Raw genomic sequence first — 18,159 nt, 5'->3', positions numbered from 1 at the left:
TTGGCTCAGAATAAACTACGGTGGTACATGACTGTAATCCCATCACTCAGGACGTGGAAGGAGGAGGATCAGGACTTCAAGGTTGCTAGATGGTGGTGGTGCATGCACATGTTTAATCCTACCTCTTGGAGACAGAGGCAGGTGGATCTCTGTGAGTTTGAGACCAACCTTGAAGTGGGAATATATGGTTTAGTTGCAGACTCAATTGTGTCATGAGATTTTTTTTTTTCTGGAAGCTGTCTTATGAGAGGATGTCTTGCTGAGAATAGACAGGTGTGTTTTTCTGGAAGCTCCTGGTGAAAGGGCATGTGATATTTTGCTGGAGTAGATGCTTGAGAGGACATGTGATGTTTGGGAAGAATATAAGTATAACTCAACAGACAGTGGACGACGCTCTGGCATTGGTTCGCCTTGCTGGTCTTTGTTGGGTTTCGCTAATGCTGATCTTTGAGTATGACACTCTTGCATTCACTCACCTTGTTTTCCTCTCCGATCTTTGCTTATTGTGACATCGTAGGGAGAAACACACCAAAGAACTTCTGTTGGTGCTCTGGCTGCTTCTTGCTACTTCAGTGCACTGAATTCAGGGGAGCCTTGAGGTTTCTTCTAGATGGAGCTGCTGCTGCTGATTTGTGTTTGGTGTTTTGCTAGTGGACTGGACTGCTGACAACAAAGACTGCAATCACCCCCAATGAACTACTTCTAAACAGGTCCACGCCCCCTTGTCCTATTAGCCACCTTCCTCCTCTCCCTTTGGTCAGTGGGCTAAAAGGGAGATTGAAGCACTGAAGAACCCTTATTAAAGTGGGTTTTGAAAAATACAAGCCTACAAGCCTGGTCTAGAGAGCAAGTTCAAAGATAGCAAGAGAGAGCTACACAGAAAAACTCTGTCACACAAAAAACCCAAACAAACAAAGGAACAAACAAAACTCCCAAACAATAGAAGAGTCCAAGTCATCCTCAGATACCCAGTGAGCTTGAGGCCTGGACTATACACACACCCTGTCTAAAAGCAGAAAAAGACAAAACAGCAGCTACAACAAAATGCTACCTCAGATTGCCTTTGAGGAGAAAGCTATGTTTTACAGGAACAACTCAAAGTAGAATGCTTATGGTGAACATGAAGAAGGAAGTCTAAAGGGAAGTGAAAGCAAAAACAGGCTGTGGGGGTGGAGTCAGCAGGAGGAAGGAAGGTGACTGTGGAATGGCAAAGTATATTATACATAAAATTACCAATGTAATACAGTATATTCATGAAAATGTCACAGTGAAACTCATTACTTTGCATACTAATCAGAAAGAAATTAAATGCTAGCATGGTTGCATGTACCTTGTCACCCCAGCTCTGGGGAGGCAGAGGCAGGAAGATCACTGAAATTTTGAGGAAGGCCTGCTGCATATAGCAAAGTCCAAGCCAGACAGGGTCTGAGAAAACTATTACTAATGCAACAACAACAAAGAAAGAAAAACAACACATCCAGGAGAATGGAGGTGCATTCTCATAGTCCATTTTAATAAACATTACAGAGCTCTTTGAAAACAAAATAAAACCAAAGCAAAGAAGAGAACTATGTTCCATAGTAAGTGTGATCTATATTCAAGCAATGCTATATGGAGATACCTTTCCCCAAAGTGGTGCTGAAGAGATGGGTCAATCAATGGTCAAGAGCATTTGTTGCTCCAGCAAATAACCTGGGTTTGGTTCCTGTCGTCCACACAGTGGTTCACACTTATTCTTAATTCCCAGTTCCAGGGGATCTGAAGCCCTCTTCTGACCTGGAGTATCTTGCATTCACAGCCAGTGTATAAGAATTTAATCATAAGACAAAGTACCACATTGTAACCGATGGCTTTCCATGCTTTTATTTATTTATTTATTTATTTATTTATTTATTTATTTATTTATTTATTTATTTATTTATTTGGACATGGCTAAAATACTAATAGCATCTAATAACTTAACTTGTTCTTGAGAGAGGATCTCATACCCACGCTGGACTTGAACCCTTCTATAGCTAAGTACAACATTGCATTTTTTTTTCTTTTTTGTTCCTGATTTAGTTCTCTTAACACAGTTATCTCTAGCAACCTTGAATCTTCCTCCAGAGCTCAAGTGCTAGGATTATAGGCTGTTTCTGCCATGCCTCATTTAAGCAAGTAGGCAATGTCATTAAGAGTACCGTGATACAAAATTGCTTCTGCTTAGATCACTGCGCTTGTAGGACCCAGTTTCTTTTACTTATTATTATTATTATTATTATTATTATTATTATTATTATTTTGTTTTTTTCTGAGACAGGGTTTCTCTGTGTAGCCCTGGCTGTCCTGGAACTCACTCTGTAGACCAGGCTGGCCTCAAACTCAGAAATCTGCCTGCCTCTGCCTCCCAAGTGCTGGGATTAAAGGCGTGCACCACCACTACTGATTTAAAAACAAAATGAAAAACAAAAAAATAAAAAAGTTGTGACTGAAATGAATCCTGTTTGTTTTTTTTTTAATAAGTAGCCCCTGGTTCCAGTGCCCTGCTCAATACAGGCACTTGAGCCTTGGTGTAGCTTCCATTCAACTTTGTATCACAGGAATGGATTGGCCTGATTTCTTGGCCTTCGTTTGGAATTGACCCCAAACAGGGTCTCTGGCAAGTGGAGTGAAGGCTTTTTGTCTAAAGATGACAAGAGTCAGCTCAGGGGTTGTGGGGGAAGGGCACTTTCATCTTCCCCACTGTCATTTGAGGTTTTGAACTCTGGGTAAAGAGGCAGTTTATCTTTGTGAACATAAAACATTTTATGCTTTCTTCGGTTTTATGTTAATGGTGAAAGAATGGAAGCGAATAAAGTTTTACTGATTTTTGAGACACTAAAACAAAATAATAATGTGCAGAAATCAATAGAATGTATGTTTTTACCCTCCATTAATTTAATATTTTTCTTTTTTTTAAGATTTATTTATTTTATTTATATGAGTATACTGTAGCTGTCTTCAGACACACCAGAAGAGGGCATCCAATCCCATTACAGATGGGTGTGAGCCACCATATGGTTCCTGGGAATTGAACTCAGGACCTCCAGAAGAGCAGTCAGTGCTCTTAACTGCTGAGTCATCTCTCCAGCCCAATATTTTTCTATGCATTGAATTATAAAAAGCCCAACGGATCCTTTTTTCAGTGCTGGCATTGAGCCTAGGACCTTGTACATATAGATAAATAATACTCTACCAGTATATTACATCCCTAAACCATGAAATGACTTTCAAAGAAATCCCAAGGAGCTGAAGAGGTGGCTCAGTGGTGAAGAGCACAGATTGCTCTTGTGGAGAACCCAAGTTCAATTCCCAGCACACCTACATTGCAGCTCCAAGCCGTCTGTAACTCCAGTTCCAGGGAATCTGCTCCCTTTTCCTGCCCTCTGTGTGCTGCACAGGCATGCTTTTTTTTTTTTTTTTTTTTTTTGAGACAGGGTTTCTCTGTATAGCCCTGGCTGTCCTGGAGCTCACTCTGTAGACCAGGCTGGCCTCCTAACTCAGAAATCTGCCTGACTTTGCCTCCCAGAGTGCTGGGATTAAAGGCATGCACCACCACTGCCTGGCACACCAGGCATGCTCAAGGTACGCAGGCCTACATTTGGACAAAACAAACAGTGAAAATAAAATTGAAAAAAAATCCAACAGAATCCAAGTATTGTAGCATTCAGGATTATGAATTGCAGGCTAGTCTGGGCAGCATGGCAAAATCCAGCCTCAAAAAACAAAATCAAAAACAACACCAAAAAACAAACAAACAAGGGCTGTTAGGGTGGATGGCTCAGTGGGTAAGAATGCTTGCTGTGCAAGCATGAGGACCCAAGTTCAAGTCCCTGGAGCCTGTGCTAAAAGCCAGCACAGTTGTGAAACCCCAGCATCAGGAGTCAGAGATAGGCAGATTCCATAAGTTCACTGGCCAACCAGCCTAGCCCTAAATTGGCTAGTGTCAGTTTTAGTCAGAGACATTGTCTGAATGAAACAAGGCTAAGAACAATAAAGAAAGTCACCTGATGTACTGCTCTGGCCTCTAAATGTGTATACAAAGGCACATGAACCCTAACACACTCCTGTGAGTGCACCACACAGAGGGAGGTGAGGACAGAGTAGAGAGGAGAAAGAAAGAAAGAAAAAAAAAAAAGAACCGAAATAGAGGACTGGGGAGAAAGCTTGGTGGGTAGATTGTCCTACAATCAGGAAGATTTTATTTCTAGATAAAAAAATATTTGACAACAACAAAGTGCTTGTGGGGGGGTGCCTGCTTATAATGTCAGTGCTGGGCGTTGGAACCAGAGAGATCAACAAGAACAAAAATGAAGCAACAAAAAATTCATGCCAAAACATGCCGGAAGTCGACCTCTGGCCTCCACACACAGTGGGTCTGAGTGTACCCTAGGAACATGTGCCTACAAGTACACACACGTACACATACAGAAAGTAAAACGAAGGCTGGGGAACGGCTGCAGTGGACAGAGAGTTGACCCCGAAGGAGTGAGGACAGAAGTCTCAGTCACCAGAACCCGCAGAAACCTGGGCCTCTTGTCAGCAGCACAGCACAGCAGGACAAAGACAGGGGATCCGTGGGTCAAACTGGCTCTCTAGACCAGTAGAAAGAGAGAACCAAAGTGTCTCTGACCTCTGACCTCCACATGTGCTATGCTCACCCTCAAACAAACAAACACACGAACAAACACGTAAATGTGATTTTCAAAAAGAGAGAGGAGACTATTTTTTAATAAGCAAAATGGAATGTGATTGCGGAAGACATTCTATAGCAACTTAAGACTTCGGAAGTATACCTATACATGTACCCACACGTTGCTACATGTGATCACACACACACACACACACACACACACTCACACTCACACATGTACACTCACCAGGATAAAATAAAAGAAAAAGAAATTGCAATAAAGAGTAACTGTGTTTATATTAAATTTAATGACTTTGCCAGTGTTCAACTTATAAATCCAACCATTTATTTATTTACTTATTTAATGAGACAAAGGCTATTGTCGTCCAGGCTAGCCTCAAACTTAGTACGTACCCAACGGTATCCTTGAATTGATCCTCCTGCTCCCATCTTGCCAGTACTGGAATTACAGCTATGTGCCAGCACATCTTGCTTTATGAAGTACTGGGGGGGCTAAAACTAGGGCTTTTCGCATACGAGGCAAGCAGTAACCCAGTTAAGCTAAATTCCAGCACCCGTACCCTTCTTTTAACGGACACGGGCAAATTAATTTGGTAATGAAAAAAGTTCGTGAAGTGCACATTCTAGGCATATGGGAAACCACTTTACAGGCTGAGTTTTAAGACATTAGATTGCTGACAATCACGGACGTTACTTCAGAGAGATAAAGAGATACTCCGTGTAGCTGAGCCTGGTAATATGCCATTACAACACTAGCACTCGGAAGGTTGAACCAGTAGGATTGCCTGTTGGAAGTCAGCCTGGGCTACAAAACAAGTGACTTCATCAAAAAGGATGTCTACAAAGAGAGATGTGTGACATGACAGGCAAAAAAATTATAATTTGGGTTATTTTGGTACATAATTGCTGATATTATCTGGCACATTATACTGAAAAGAACTTCAGAACTCTGCTTTCTGTTTGTTTGTGGTTTTTACTTCAGAATTCTGTGTAGGTGACTCACAGCACTGTGTACCAGGGCGCTAAGTAGGGGTCAGCAAGCTAGAATCCAGAACGGCAGTGTGATATACTGGGAAGAAAGCAGCAGTCAGGAAGGCGGAACCACTCCCCCATCTGTCCTGCACCCTCCAAAACACTCCCACCTCTTGCAGTGCCGCCATCTCCACATGGCATAATTTCTTGTGTTAGGGAGGGTTATGTAGAGAAATAGATTCAAAGGAAAATACATAATGTGTAGAGTAGTAGTTTCAAAAAGAACGCCCCCAGAGGCTCATATAGTCACCGGGGAGTGGAACTGTCTGAAAGCAACAGAATGATTAGGAGGTGTGGTCTTGTCTGAGAAAGTGAGTCACTGGGGGTGGGCTTTGAGGTTTCAAAGGCCCACACAAGGCCTGGTCTCTCCCTCTCTCTCTGTACCTAAGGATCAGGATGTAGTTTTCAGCTTCTTCTCCAGCACCATGCCTGCTTGCTGCCATGCTCCCCCCTGTGATGATAACGGACTAACTCTCTGAAACTATAAGCAAGCCCCCAGTTAAATGCTTTCCTTTCTAAGAGTTGCCGTGGTCATGGTATCTCTTCACAGCAATAGAACAGTAAGAAAGTTATTTGATTGGCAAAGGACAGAAGTTGGGGGGTGGGGGCGGGTCATGTACCAACAGCTGTCTGCACAGAAGAGGAAGAGGACTCAGTAACCGCTCGGGCCACAAAGCTGGAGGCTGCAGCCGCAGTCTGGCCAGGAAGCTCCCTGGAGAACCACACCATTCAGTTCCTGTTGCAGGGCCAAGAGCATCCTGAGTCTGATGACAGACAGCCTCGGTGACGCAGGCATCCACGCAGGAAGAAGTGAGAGGCAGGTGACAAGGCCTTTTCTTCTGACCTCTTTATATCGAAACCTTCCATTCTCCCCTCTCTGGAAATTAATGCTTTCTGTAAACACACGGGCAGGCATGCTCAGAGGTCTGCTTCTGCAACGATTCCGAATCCCAGCAAGCTAACAAGACAAGCCGTCATGTTTCTCTCCTACGTGCACAGAAAATGGACAAAATGGTATTGGTCGTAAGCTGATGAAAGGTAGCCCAGACAACAGAAAGGTGTTTCTCACAGTTCTGGGTGACACAAGTCCCAAACAAGGTTCCTCCTGAGCCTCTGACCTTGCGTGAGAATCTCTGTGCCCTCACGTGACATTTTCTCTTCTCATATCCAACCCTTGTGTCTTTTCCTCTTTTTATGACACAAAACTGCATTTAATTAGGGCCCAAGTCTAATTACTTCCTTTTTGACCTTACTTACTTATCTTAAACTCTAACTTCAAGTGTAGCCAAATGCAAAGTACGGGAGGTGAGGAGTCCAAATACGACTTTGGGAAGGGTACTGTGGCAAGACACTTGAGAAAACTAACTTAAGGAGGGAAGGTTACTCTGGCCCTCGGAGTGAGAGGCTTTAGTCTGTGGCTTGTTTAGCCCCATGGATGTGACTTTGTGTTGGGGCACATCAGCATGGGGTAGTGCATTCTGAAAACAAAGTAATTCCTCTTATGAGGCCAGAGAAGGGAATTGAATCGACAGAGAGAGAGAGAGAGAGAGAGAGAGAGAGAGAGAGAGAGGATCACAGTGACCTATCCCTCTAGCTAGGCCCTTTTTTCTAACAGCCCACTCAGCTACAAACTCACCTGGAATCAGAGTTTCCATGATCCACTCACCTCCATAGTATTCCATAGTATCAACAATTGGGGACAAAGTCTTCAGCAAACATATACGCTTTTTGGAAGACATTTCACATCCAAACCCTAAGAAGAAAAGACACCGTTCTGTTTACAGTAGGGAATTCGCTAACATTCTGAGATTCTAAAGCCCTCAGTTACATTCCCGTCACTGCCACTCTAGCGGCTGCCCCCACCATTGATGAGACTATCATTCTTCCTCCTGCGATGAGGAGAACGGATCCCAGGGCCTGGCATGGATGGGCCAGCCTGACTCCATCTTAGAAGTCACCTTATTACAAGGTCAAAATAAGCTCATTCCTGCTTTCTATAAAACTTGGGTTTGACCACGTCTTGACCTGTTTTCTGGGATTTGACATGTCCCACACATGTTCGGGCCGAATAACTTGGAGTTGTTTTCCAAGTTCCTATGTAACCAAAACCTCTTGAAAACCTCCTAAGCTTGAAGTATTGAGATAAATATAAACCTCCATCTTCTGTGTGCAATACTATTTTCTGAAGCCCTTTAGGGAGATAGCCCTATCTGATGGAGAATAAAGCTTGGAGGGACATAGCACATACTAATCAAGAACTCCATAACTGAACCCCTCTCCCTTTCTTTTCTTTTTTCCTTTTTCTTTTCTTTTCTCTTTCTTCCTTTCTTTCTCTTCCTTCCTTCCTTCCTTCCTTCCTTCCTTCCTTCCTTCCTTCCTTCCTTCCTTCCTTCCTTCCTTCCTTCCTTTCTTTCTTTCTTTCTTTCTTTCTTTCTTTCTTTCTTTCTTTCTTTCTTTCTTTCTTTCTTTCTTTCTTTCCTTCTTTCTTTCAAGATAGAGTCTCACTATGTAGCCCAGGCTGGCCTTGAGCCTGCTACTGTATCCCAATTGTTGGGATTAAAGGTGTGAAGCACCACAGCCAGGTTCCCCTTTCTTCTCATCAAATTACTGTCATCGGACTGGAGATGCTGCTCAGTGATAGATGTGTTCCTAAGGAGGCACAAGGTCTTGGATTTTGTCTCCAGCACTGAAGAAAAGAATAGGGCTGGAGAGATGGCTCAGGGGTTAAGAGCACTGATTGCTCTTTCGAAGGTCCTGAGTTCAAATCCCAGCAACCACATGATGATTCACAACCACCTGTAATGAGATATGACTCCCTCTTCTGGTGTGTCTGAAAACAGCTACAGTATATTTACATATAATAAATAAATAAATCTTAAAAAGAAATAACATTACTATCCAGAAAACTCCGTAAAGAAGAGACAGATTAATATTACTTCCAGTTTAGCAAAGCCTGTAAGAGGATTTCAGAAGTCAGAATGTGGTAGGAACTTACCTTCAGCTTCTATGGCACTTGATGAAAAAATTACAGTATGCAGTTATATTATTTGTAACATAAAGACCCACAGGCAGCAGCTTTCAGGCAGATCTGATTATTATTTAACCCAGGAGGAAAGCTCTGTAACGCGTGTTGTGTTGGTAAATCATCACGTTCTTTCTGAGTTCACTGAGGAACTGGCTCTAGAAGCAGCGTAACCCCTCTCACACTTCGGCTCCAGGTACATTTATGTGGAATGCTCTTTGAGACCCTGGAGCCGTGGCAGGAAAGAGAGTAAAAATACCATGTCCTTGTAGACAGACTATCTTGTCATTTATCCCATGGCACCAAAAGCAAGGCTGTAAAGTCAGTTACTGCATTCAGCTGTAGGAAGCTCATTCCCTGAGGGAAAGCTCAGCTGGGAACTCCAAAGGACTGCTTCATCTTCCTCCTCAGTTCCAGGCTGCATGTGTGTAAACCCCTCCTCCATGATTATCCCTCTGTTACTTATCCTTTCACTCAGAAGACTCTCTTGAGGGGAGCTCACTCTACCTGGTTCTCTCTTTCTCTATTAGGTTCCAACCACTGCCTTAACGGGGCTTCTGCTAGTTGACTTGCGCTGGATGTTTCATGTATATATATATGACTGGTATTGTTTTGGTTCCCCTCCCCCATGCCCTTCATTCTTTTACGCTAGTTTCCTATATACATAACGCATCCATTTAAAACCAAACAGTTTGGCTATCGTAGAGCAATCTCCAGTTTGTACAGCACAAGTTCTTTCTTCGGGTCTCAGAAGACCTTACACCAAGCCACAGAGGAAAGTAGCCTTGTGTGGGGAAAAGCTATAATCAAGGAACAATTACAAATTAGCAACGGGCAGGTGCACAGTAGAGAGGGAGGGACGTGGAAGGCTTCTGTGACAATCCTCACTCCCTCACCAAACCCTCAAAAAAAAAAAAAAATCACAGCGTACACAAGAAGCTCTCAAAGAGAAGTAACTCTTAAAAACCGTGATGGAGCCGGGCAGTGGTGGCACACGCCTTTAATCCCAGCACTTGAGAGGCAGAGGCAGGTGGGATTTCTGAGTTCGAGGCCAGCATGCACTGCAGAGTGAGTTCCAGGACAGCCAGGGCTACACAGAGAAACCCTGTCTTGAAAAAAAAAAAAGTATGATGGAGATGCCTTTCTCTTGGAGATGCGGGAGGAGATGGACTCAGTTCTGTTTAAGTGGCAGGCCACAGAGAGCTTGACCATGCTCCAGTGAGTATATAGATAACACAAATAAGATTTGCTTATTTTTAATGTTTCTAGTTTATTCTCATTTTTATTTTAACATTTTTGGGGTCACAACAGTGGGGGGATGGACATGGAAGGACCGGGGAATGATTGTGACTGGGGTGCACGATGTGAAATTCCCAGAGAAGCAATAAAAAAATATTATGTTGGGAAAAAAAGTAGAAATGAGCTAAAATTTAATGTATATTGTGTCTATGCAGAAAAATATATCTGTGAGTGAAATATTATACTGTTTTCATTTCTATTCTAGGAGCTTCAATATTTGCAACATGGTTTGGATAAATTCATCTTGTTAATTTTGGAAGCTGCTCAATCAATACACCCTCTGTCACCTCTCTTTCTCAACTTAGTAAGATGCTATCGATATTTGTAACAATCCAGCAGTGTCTGTGACACATTTGACCTGGATAGCACTAACATGTATTTCACTCACTAAGCTGAGAGCTAAGTCCCCTAAATGTCTTTTGCTCTAACCTTTTCAATGTTTTGTGTTTTTATAAATCCCTTACTCTGTGAAGGTCCCAATATAACTTCCCTTTTGCTGAATGAACTCTGATAAAATTGACCACATCATACTAAGATGTTCTAAGGCTATCAGATGGATGTATAGAGATGGAAACATATGTGCTTTGTATCCCTCAGGTTCTGGGTGGGGTCAACAGCCAGAATTAAAACAAAAAAAGTTAAAAAAAAAAAAAAAAAAGACAACCTGCGTAGTATTTCTAAGCCAAAATTTATAGAAATAACTCAATTTCAGCTCTCGAGTCTAAGGTAGGAAGATCTTACCTTCAGAACCAGCCTGGGTTTATAGAACAAGACTCTGATTAAAAACAAAACAAAACAAAAAACCAGAAACAAAATGAAACAGCAAAACCACATAATAATAGTAGCAACAACAACGGTGAAATAGGGTGAAGAGTGAGGAAAAATGGCTCTGCTCTGAATATTGTTTCATATACAAAACACAAAAATAAAGTTCTAGAGCAAATCATTTTAAAGCATAGAAACTTGGGTACTAGTCACAATTAATGTCTTTTTTTGAAAAAAAAAATCAAAATTGAAGATGCACCTGAAAGTCCCTGGTGGCCAGGTGTGCTGGCATTCACCCTTATACCAGGATGGGAAGTACACTGGTTCATTGGTGAAGATTCTGGATTTTATACGTGTTGACTTGGACCTTCCTAGTAATGAGCTCTGCTGGATGCTTTTCAGGATCATTGGCCTGCTGGGTATAATCTTTGTAGAAATGCCTATCAAAGGTTTTTTTATATTTTGGAAACTTGACTTTTCCATTGTTGAATTTTGGGAAGTGGCTATTTTGTTTTCAACTGTGATATAGCTAGGTTGCCCTGGAAACCTCAAACTCCTGCTTTAAAGTGGTTCTTTTGCTTCAGCCGCTGGGCTGTTGTTGTTTACCAAATTCTTGATCATTTGATTTTAGCAATGTAGACTTGGGAGCCTGCTAGCTCAGAGAGGCAGAGAAAGCGCCCAGCTGACCTTCCTACTCAACAGAAGTCATGCCTCTCTCTTCTACTTTCTGTGTGACTACCTGTCCTTCTGACTCCCTCCTACTCACTATGTTTTTTTTTTCTTTTCTTTCTTTCTTTTTATTTTTTTTTTAAAGAATTTTGTTTTGTTTTGTTTTGCTGTTGTTGTTTTGGTTTTTTGGAGACAGGGTTTCTCTGGGTATCCCTGGCTGTCCTGGAACTCACTCTGTAGACCAGGCTGGCCTTAAACTCAGAAATCTGCCTGCCTCTTCCTCCTAAGTGCTGGGATTAAAGACATGCACCACTACTGTCTGGCCATTTTTTTTCTTTTTTTAATTGGATATTTTATTTATTTACATTTCAAGTGTCATCCCCTTTCCCAATCTCCCCCCTCAGAAATCCCCATCCCATCCTCCATCTTTCCTCCTCCTGCTTCTATAAGGGTGTGCCCCCACCCACCTACCCACTCCCGCCTTTCATTTGTTTGCTTGTCCTGCCTCTTGACCTATAGTTGACTTTATTTTTAATTCTGTTTAAAATAAGGCTGAGCCACACCACAACTAGAAACAGGTTTTTCCAATAAAGAAGCACCCAGAGTAATTCCAGGCATTGGTGTGCTGCCCTGTCTTACTGCATGTCCTCAAGTCCTGCTCTCTTGTCAGCTGCAGTAAAACCATCTGGCCTGTGTGAGCCCTACAAAGGGTGGGATTAGACAGATGCCTTAGAATAGCCTTGAGCCTGTACCAATATCTTGCTATCTGCCACCTCCTGGACTTGAGAAGTAACCCTCAATTTATGAATTCCTTCTTTATTACTTCATGAACATCTGCTGAAATTTGAAAGAGAGCAAGGGGTGGTGGTGCTATATTTGAGTGTGCAGAGGGAGGAAAGGGAAGGGAGAAATGATATATTATAATCTCAGAAATAAGAGAAATAGAACAAAAAGTGGTTGGTCACATTGTATCCAAGTCACGAAACAGGGAACAATGTGGGTGCTCAGCGCTCTCTCTCTCTCTCTTAAAAATGAACTTACTTTTATTTATGTATATGTGTCTGTGTGGGAGCATGTGCATGAGTGTTGGGTAGGCTTAAATTTTTCAAAGCTTACTTTAATTAGGGTACTTAAATGCTTTAATCTCCCACTCACCAGAGGCAGTGAAAAGGTTAATAGGGCAAAGGGGGATGTGGGCCTGTTTAAAAATTGTTGTTTTTGGGTGATCGCAATCTTTCTTGTCAAGATATCAGCAGTTCAGCTCACATGAATCAGTCATGGTAGCCAGATCTACTCGCAAACACTACTGATGAGTCAGCAGTGGCAGTTTGATCCAAAAGAAACCATGAAGCCCTGCCAATTGGCCTGAGTCTGAAAAACAAAACAAACAAAAACAAAAAACAAAACCAGCACCTAGCAAACAAGCAAACCAATAGAAATATCATGAAAAGTTCTTTGGTACATTTTTTTACCTACAAAGTCACAACAAATGACAGCGAAGAAGGCAAGGCGAACCAATGCCACACAGGATCGTAGTTGTAGTCGTTGTCAGTTGTTGTCGTCATGATTGTCGTCCACTGTCTTCTGGGTTATAGTTATACCCCTTCCAAACATGGCACATTCTCTCAGGAGTCTGCTCTAGAAAAACATCACCCGCCATTTTTCTAGGCTTTCAGAAAAACACCAGGAGGTGTCTGTTTTCAGCAAAAAACAAACAAACAAAAACAAACACAAAAAACAAAACCCAAATTTTCTACTTCAGTGTTGGGTGCCTGTAGAGGCCAGAGACACTGGGTCTACAGGCAATTGTGAGCCACCTGACATGGGTATTAGGAACTGAACTCAGGTCCTCTGGAAGAGCAGAGCACACACTGAACTGCTAAGGCATCTTGTCATTTCTCTTCCTCCTTTCCATAATTTCATGTATTTCATTAATATCAATATTTTTTATTCGATATATTTTTTATTTACATTTCAAATGATTTTAATATCAATATTTTTATATATCTTCATATTTTCAAGATTACTACATTGTTTTAACTATCTTACATATCTTGTTTGTCACAATAGACTTTGAGTTCTTTGAGATTAATTAATTTTGCTTCTTTTTGACAGAACAGAAAGCTGATTCTAAGGTCTCAGACATGTGGAGAAGCACTCTGTCACTGAGATATACTCCCACCAGTATTCAAACATGGTGGGAGTTTGGGGAAGTATTTGTAAAAGTTGGAACATCTAAAATAATCCTTTCAAGCTCGGCGGTGGTGCACGCCTGTAATCCCAGCACTCTGGGAGGCAGAGGCAGAGGCAGAGGCAGATGGATTTCTGAGTTGGAGGCCAGCCTGGTCTACAGAGTGAGTTCTAGGACAGCCAGGGCTACACAGAGAAACCCTGTCTCGAAAAAAACCAAATCCAAAAAACCAAAAATAAAATAAAATAAAATAAAATAAAATAAAATAATTCTTTCAAACTTAATCTTTATTCATTTATGCTTCATTTGACACATAAATTTAGCATTTTATATTTTTAAGGCCATATGCAAAAGTAAGTATTTTAAAAATAAAACATCTATAGCAATGCATAATCAAGACTATTTCAGCCGGGCAGTGGTGGCACACACCTTTAATCCCAGCACTTGGGAGGCAGAGGCAGGCGGATTTCTGAGTTTGAGGCCAGCCTGGTCTACAGAGTGAGTTCCAGGACAGTCAGTGATCTATACAGAAACCCTGTCTCAAAAAACCAAAAACCAAACCAAAACAAAATAAAATAAAACAAAACAAAACAAAAAACCAAAACTTCAAATTAGGTAATATACTGAAAATACTTAAAGATATTAAGGAGTGTCTCATGGGATGAAATTTTCAGTTAGAATTGTAACTTTACATAATTAGAAGGCAGTAGTTTGGGAACTGATTCCATCTATCACATCCATGGATATATTACAGCAGGACTTAACACTTTAAACCAACAGAGCTATACAAATTACTTTTTCTTTCCATTTTTTTTAAATTTGATTTAATCCAGTCATATCTCCTGGATCTGGAGTTACAGGTGGGTGTGGGCCCCAGGAATCAAACTTTTGTCCTACAGAAGAGCACTATGAGTTCTTAACTGTTGAGTGAGCTCTCTAACCCCAAAGAAACAAAACCTTTTCAAATAATCAGATTTATTTATTCTATTTTAAGTGTGAGTGTTTTGCCTACAAGGCATATACCCCACATGGGTGTCTGGTACTCCAGGAAGTCTGAAGAGGGACTTGGACCCCAAGAATTGATGTTACTAGAGGTTGTTGTTAACCCCTATATGAGGGCTAGGAAACAAACCTGGGTCCTTTGCAAGAGCAGCCAGTGCTTTGAAATATTGAAATACTGAGACATTTCTCTAGACCTCTTTTTTTTTTTTTTTTTTTTTTTTTTTTTAAAGACAGAGTCTGTCAACATGGCTGTACAAGAATTCACTATGTAGACCATGCTGGCCTTGAACTCACAGAAACCTGTCTCCCTGAGTGCTGTGAATAGAATCATGGATGGCCTGGGTCCCCTCTCTCTCTATTTTTAGCTAAGAATCTCACTATTTTGGGAATGCTTGTTTGAATTCCTGAGTTAAAAGTGTGACTCTCATACCTCTGTTTCCCTTGTGTATGTGTAAGCCAAAGTACAACGTTTGGGCATTAGTTCTTGACTTCCAACATGTGGGTCCTGGGAACTGAACTCAGGTTGTTAAGTTGGTGGCAAGCACTTTTGCTCCCTGAGCCATATCACTGGCCCTCAACTCATTATTTTCACACATTAATTTCTTTAAGGAATATGTGGAAAATCTACTTGTGTATGTGATCATATATACACACACATTCTATAATATTTAAACTAGATTAAATACATCAATTTAAAACAAGATATTTAAATACTTTTAATAATTGTTTTTGAATGAGTATTAATGTTTTGGATACATGTCTTGGGTATGTCTATGTACCACTTGTGTGCCTGGGACCTAAGCAGGAAGCAAGTGCGAGATCCCATGGAACTGGAATTACAGACATTGTGAGCTACCATGTGGTTGCTGGGAATTGAACCTGGGTCTTCTGGAAGAGCAGTCGGTGCTCTTAATCAGAGCTATCTCTCTATCCTCTTGAAGTATTTGTCATAAAAACATCACACTCCCTTCTAGCTTTTTGAAACACACCACATATGATTATCTAGTTATTTCACTATATCACATCAGAGCTTCTTATTCTTATTGATTTACAGTTTAGTACCATGAGTCAAATCCCCACACTTTTCTTCTACTTCTTGCTCCATGCTTTGGTAACTAGCCTACTTGCAACTTCTCTCCAGTAAGTAATAGGCAGCTGCGTTGCTTTGGCTGCAGCGATGAAACACCATAACCAAAGCAACTTGGGAAGGAAAGAGTTTATTCAACTGGTCTTCCACATCACTGTTCATCATCAATGAAAGTTAGGACAGGAACTCAAAAGGCAAGAACCTGGAGGCAGACCTGATGCAACGGCCATGAAGGAGTGCTGTTTACTGGCTTGCACAATCTGCTTTCTTACAGAATCCAGGATCACCACCTCAGGTATGGCACCACTCACCGTGGGCTGGGCCTTCCCATATCAATCACTTAACTTAAAAAAAAAAATGCTTGCTCTACAGGCTTGCTAAGAGTCTGATCTCATGGAAGCATTTTCTCAATTAGGGTTCCCTCCTCACAGATGACTGACTCTAGCCTATGTCAAGTTGACATAAAATTACATTAAGGATCACAGGTCACAGGATCTGTGACTACCTAAGTCCTTAGTGGCTAACAGTAATTTGCTGCTAAGCCTGACAGACCACCTGAATTCAGTCCCTAGAATTCCCATGGTGGAAAGAGAGAACTAATATTGTAAATTGTTCTCTTTGTGCCGTGTCCCCTCTATACCCCCCTACACACAAATAAATGTAATAAAAATAAAGAATGGCAAGATTTCCTTTTTCTTTTTTGTTTTTGTTTTTTGGATTTGATTTTTTCGAGACAGGGTTTCTCTGTATAGCCCTGGCTGTCCTGGAGCTCACTCTGTAGATAAGGCTGGACTGGATCTCAGAAATCCACCTGCCTCTGCCTCCCAGAGTGCTGGGATTACAGGCGTGCGCCACCACCGCCAGGCTAGATTTCCTTTTTCTTAAGGCTAACCAGTTTTCTATGTATACAAATCACATTTTAAAATCCATTTATCGGTTTATCAGCTTATACTTAGCTTGCTTCCACTAGGCAAAAAAAAAAAAAAAAAAAAAAAAAAAAAAAAAAAAAAAAAAAAAAAGCTACTTTAAAAAACATTTCACTCGACTAGCTTCAATTTCCTTTATCCTTATGCTATTCCACAACTGGAAATTCATAAACCATACATAAAACATGCAATGTTTTGCAATCACTGGCAGAAAATTCCGTCGTCATTAGTACCTAAAGATCTACAGAACCAGTAGGGTAGCTCATTACATAAGTCTAATTATCAGTTGTCAAAATCAAGTACTAAAAATATAAACACCCGAAACTTTTTCATGAATATGCACATCTGACTAGGACTGACTGAGCAGCACCAAGTTCAAGAAAAGTGGTGAGGCAAAGGTAAACACGCAAAGCGTTCTCATGTTGAGAAAGGTAGAAAACCTGAGCCTTCCTTTTACACGATTAGGACAAGTCTCATTCATTGCAGGTTTTATGATTTGACTGACACTTCGCTTGCGAACTCTTTAAATTTTAGGACCTTGGGCAAGTCAACTACCATTTCCTCATTTATAAATACCTTACAGTGCTTTTGAAATAGATCATGTTTGCCAAACTTCACACATATGAAGGCTCTTGTATACATCTCTCGTGATGCCTGCGCTCCTCCAGTAAGTTTTGTCTTTTTGAATAATCGATCAGTGAGTCCAGAATTTTTTTCTGGGGTACTTTTGATTACAGGTCGCACGAGCTCTGAAAGAACTCTTCAGGCGACACTGTTCACAATACCCAGATGAATACGCTATCAGGGTACATGCCTGTCAGAGGAACTGTCAGAGATTCCTTTTTTCTCGAAGCTTAAGAAGCACTTCGGAGACGCCCCAAAAGCAACACGGAAGAAAGGAACTTCCGCCACACACCGGGAGGATGGGCTACACAGAGAAACCAAACCGGAACCGGAGGGAATGACGCCAGCCTACAGAGGAAGGTGTCCGGAAGCGCCGGGGGACTACAGTTCCCATAAGCCCGCGGGGCAAGGTGAGGGGCAGGCGTCGAGACAAAACCGGACAGGCCTTGCCAGTCATTTGGCTATATCAAGGTAAATGCCGACACCGCGGCTCCGAGGGAAGAGTGACTTATAGTTCGCAATTAGATTTTTACGAGTAACCTTCCCAACCCATCCTCAACCGACAAAAATGACGCTCCCAACGGGGGCGTCCTTGAGATTTCCAGGCCACAGCACTCCACGCCTGCGGCGAGCTTTCTCTGTGCCTACGACGCGGGCATTACGTTCCGCACCGACTTTCTCCATCTCTAGCCTCCGGCGGGGCTGTGCCTGACTCCTGGGCGTGGAGAGTGGGTAATGGAGGTGTTGAGCAGCGGGTCGCCTCCGCTCACCTTTGCTCGCTCCGCCCAGGCGCCAGAGGGTGAAAGCTGTCCCAAGACCTGGGGGCCAGGGCTAAGCATTTCCATCCTCGCCCTTAATCCCCCTTTGTAG

The 18,159-nt window shown here is 41.9% G+C and overlaps 1 protein-coding gene and 1 long non-coding RNA gene across 3 annotated transcripts in view; one reads left to right on the top strand and one right to left on the bottom strand.

Moving 5' to 3' along the window:
- Window positions 1–4,980: 4,980 nt before the first annotated feature.
- LOC127664803 (uncharacterized) lies at window positions 4,981–17,643 on the bottom strand. Of its 2 annotated transcripts, none has more exons than XR_007973256.1 (3): window positions 17,242–17,643; window positions 7,371–7,457; window positions 4,981–6,691 (listed from the first exon to the last, which is right to left on the bottom strand). It is a non-coding gene; the product is annotated as an uncharacterized LOC127664803 (long non-coding RNA). The 2 variants fall into 2 exon arrangements; XR_007973257.1 differs by lacking the exon at window positions 17,242–17,643 and adding an exon at window positions 12,932–13,106.
- A 15-nt stretch (window positions 17,644–17,658) lies between these two features.
- Window positions 17,659–18,159, top strand: part of Acbd5 (acyl-CoA binding domain containing 5) — a 44,921-nt gene continuing 44,420 nt past the window's right edge. The window contains exon 1 of the mRNA XM_052156985.1: window positions 17,659–17,760. The gene's annotated coding sequence lies outside the window, so the exon portion shown is untranslated. The remainder of the gene's footprint in view (window positions 17,761–18,159) is intronic.

The sequence above is a fragment of the Apodemus sylvaticus genome, chromosome 14 (assembly GCF_947179515.1).
Source record: "Apodemus sylvaticus chromosome 14, mApoSyl1.1, whole genome shotgun sequence".
NCBI classification, from domain to species: domain Eukaryota; kingdom Metazoa; phylum Chordata; class Mammalia; order Rodentia; family Muridae; genus Apodemus; species Apodemus sylvaticus.
Note: the sequence above shows the minus strand (reverse complement) of the source record. Positions and strands in the feature narration are given on the sequence as shown.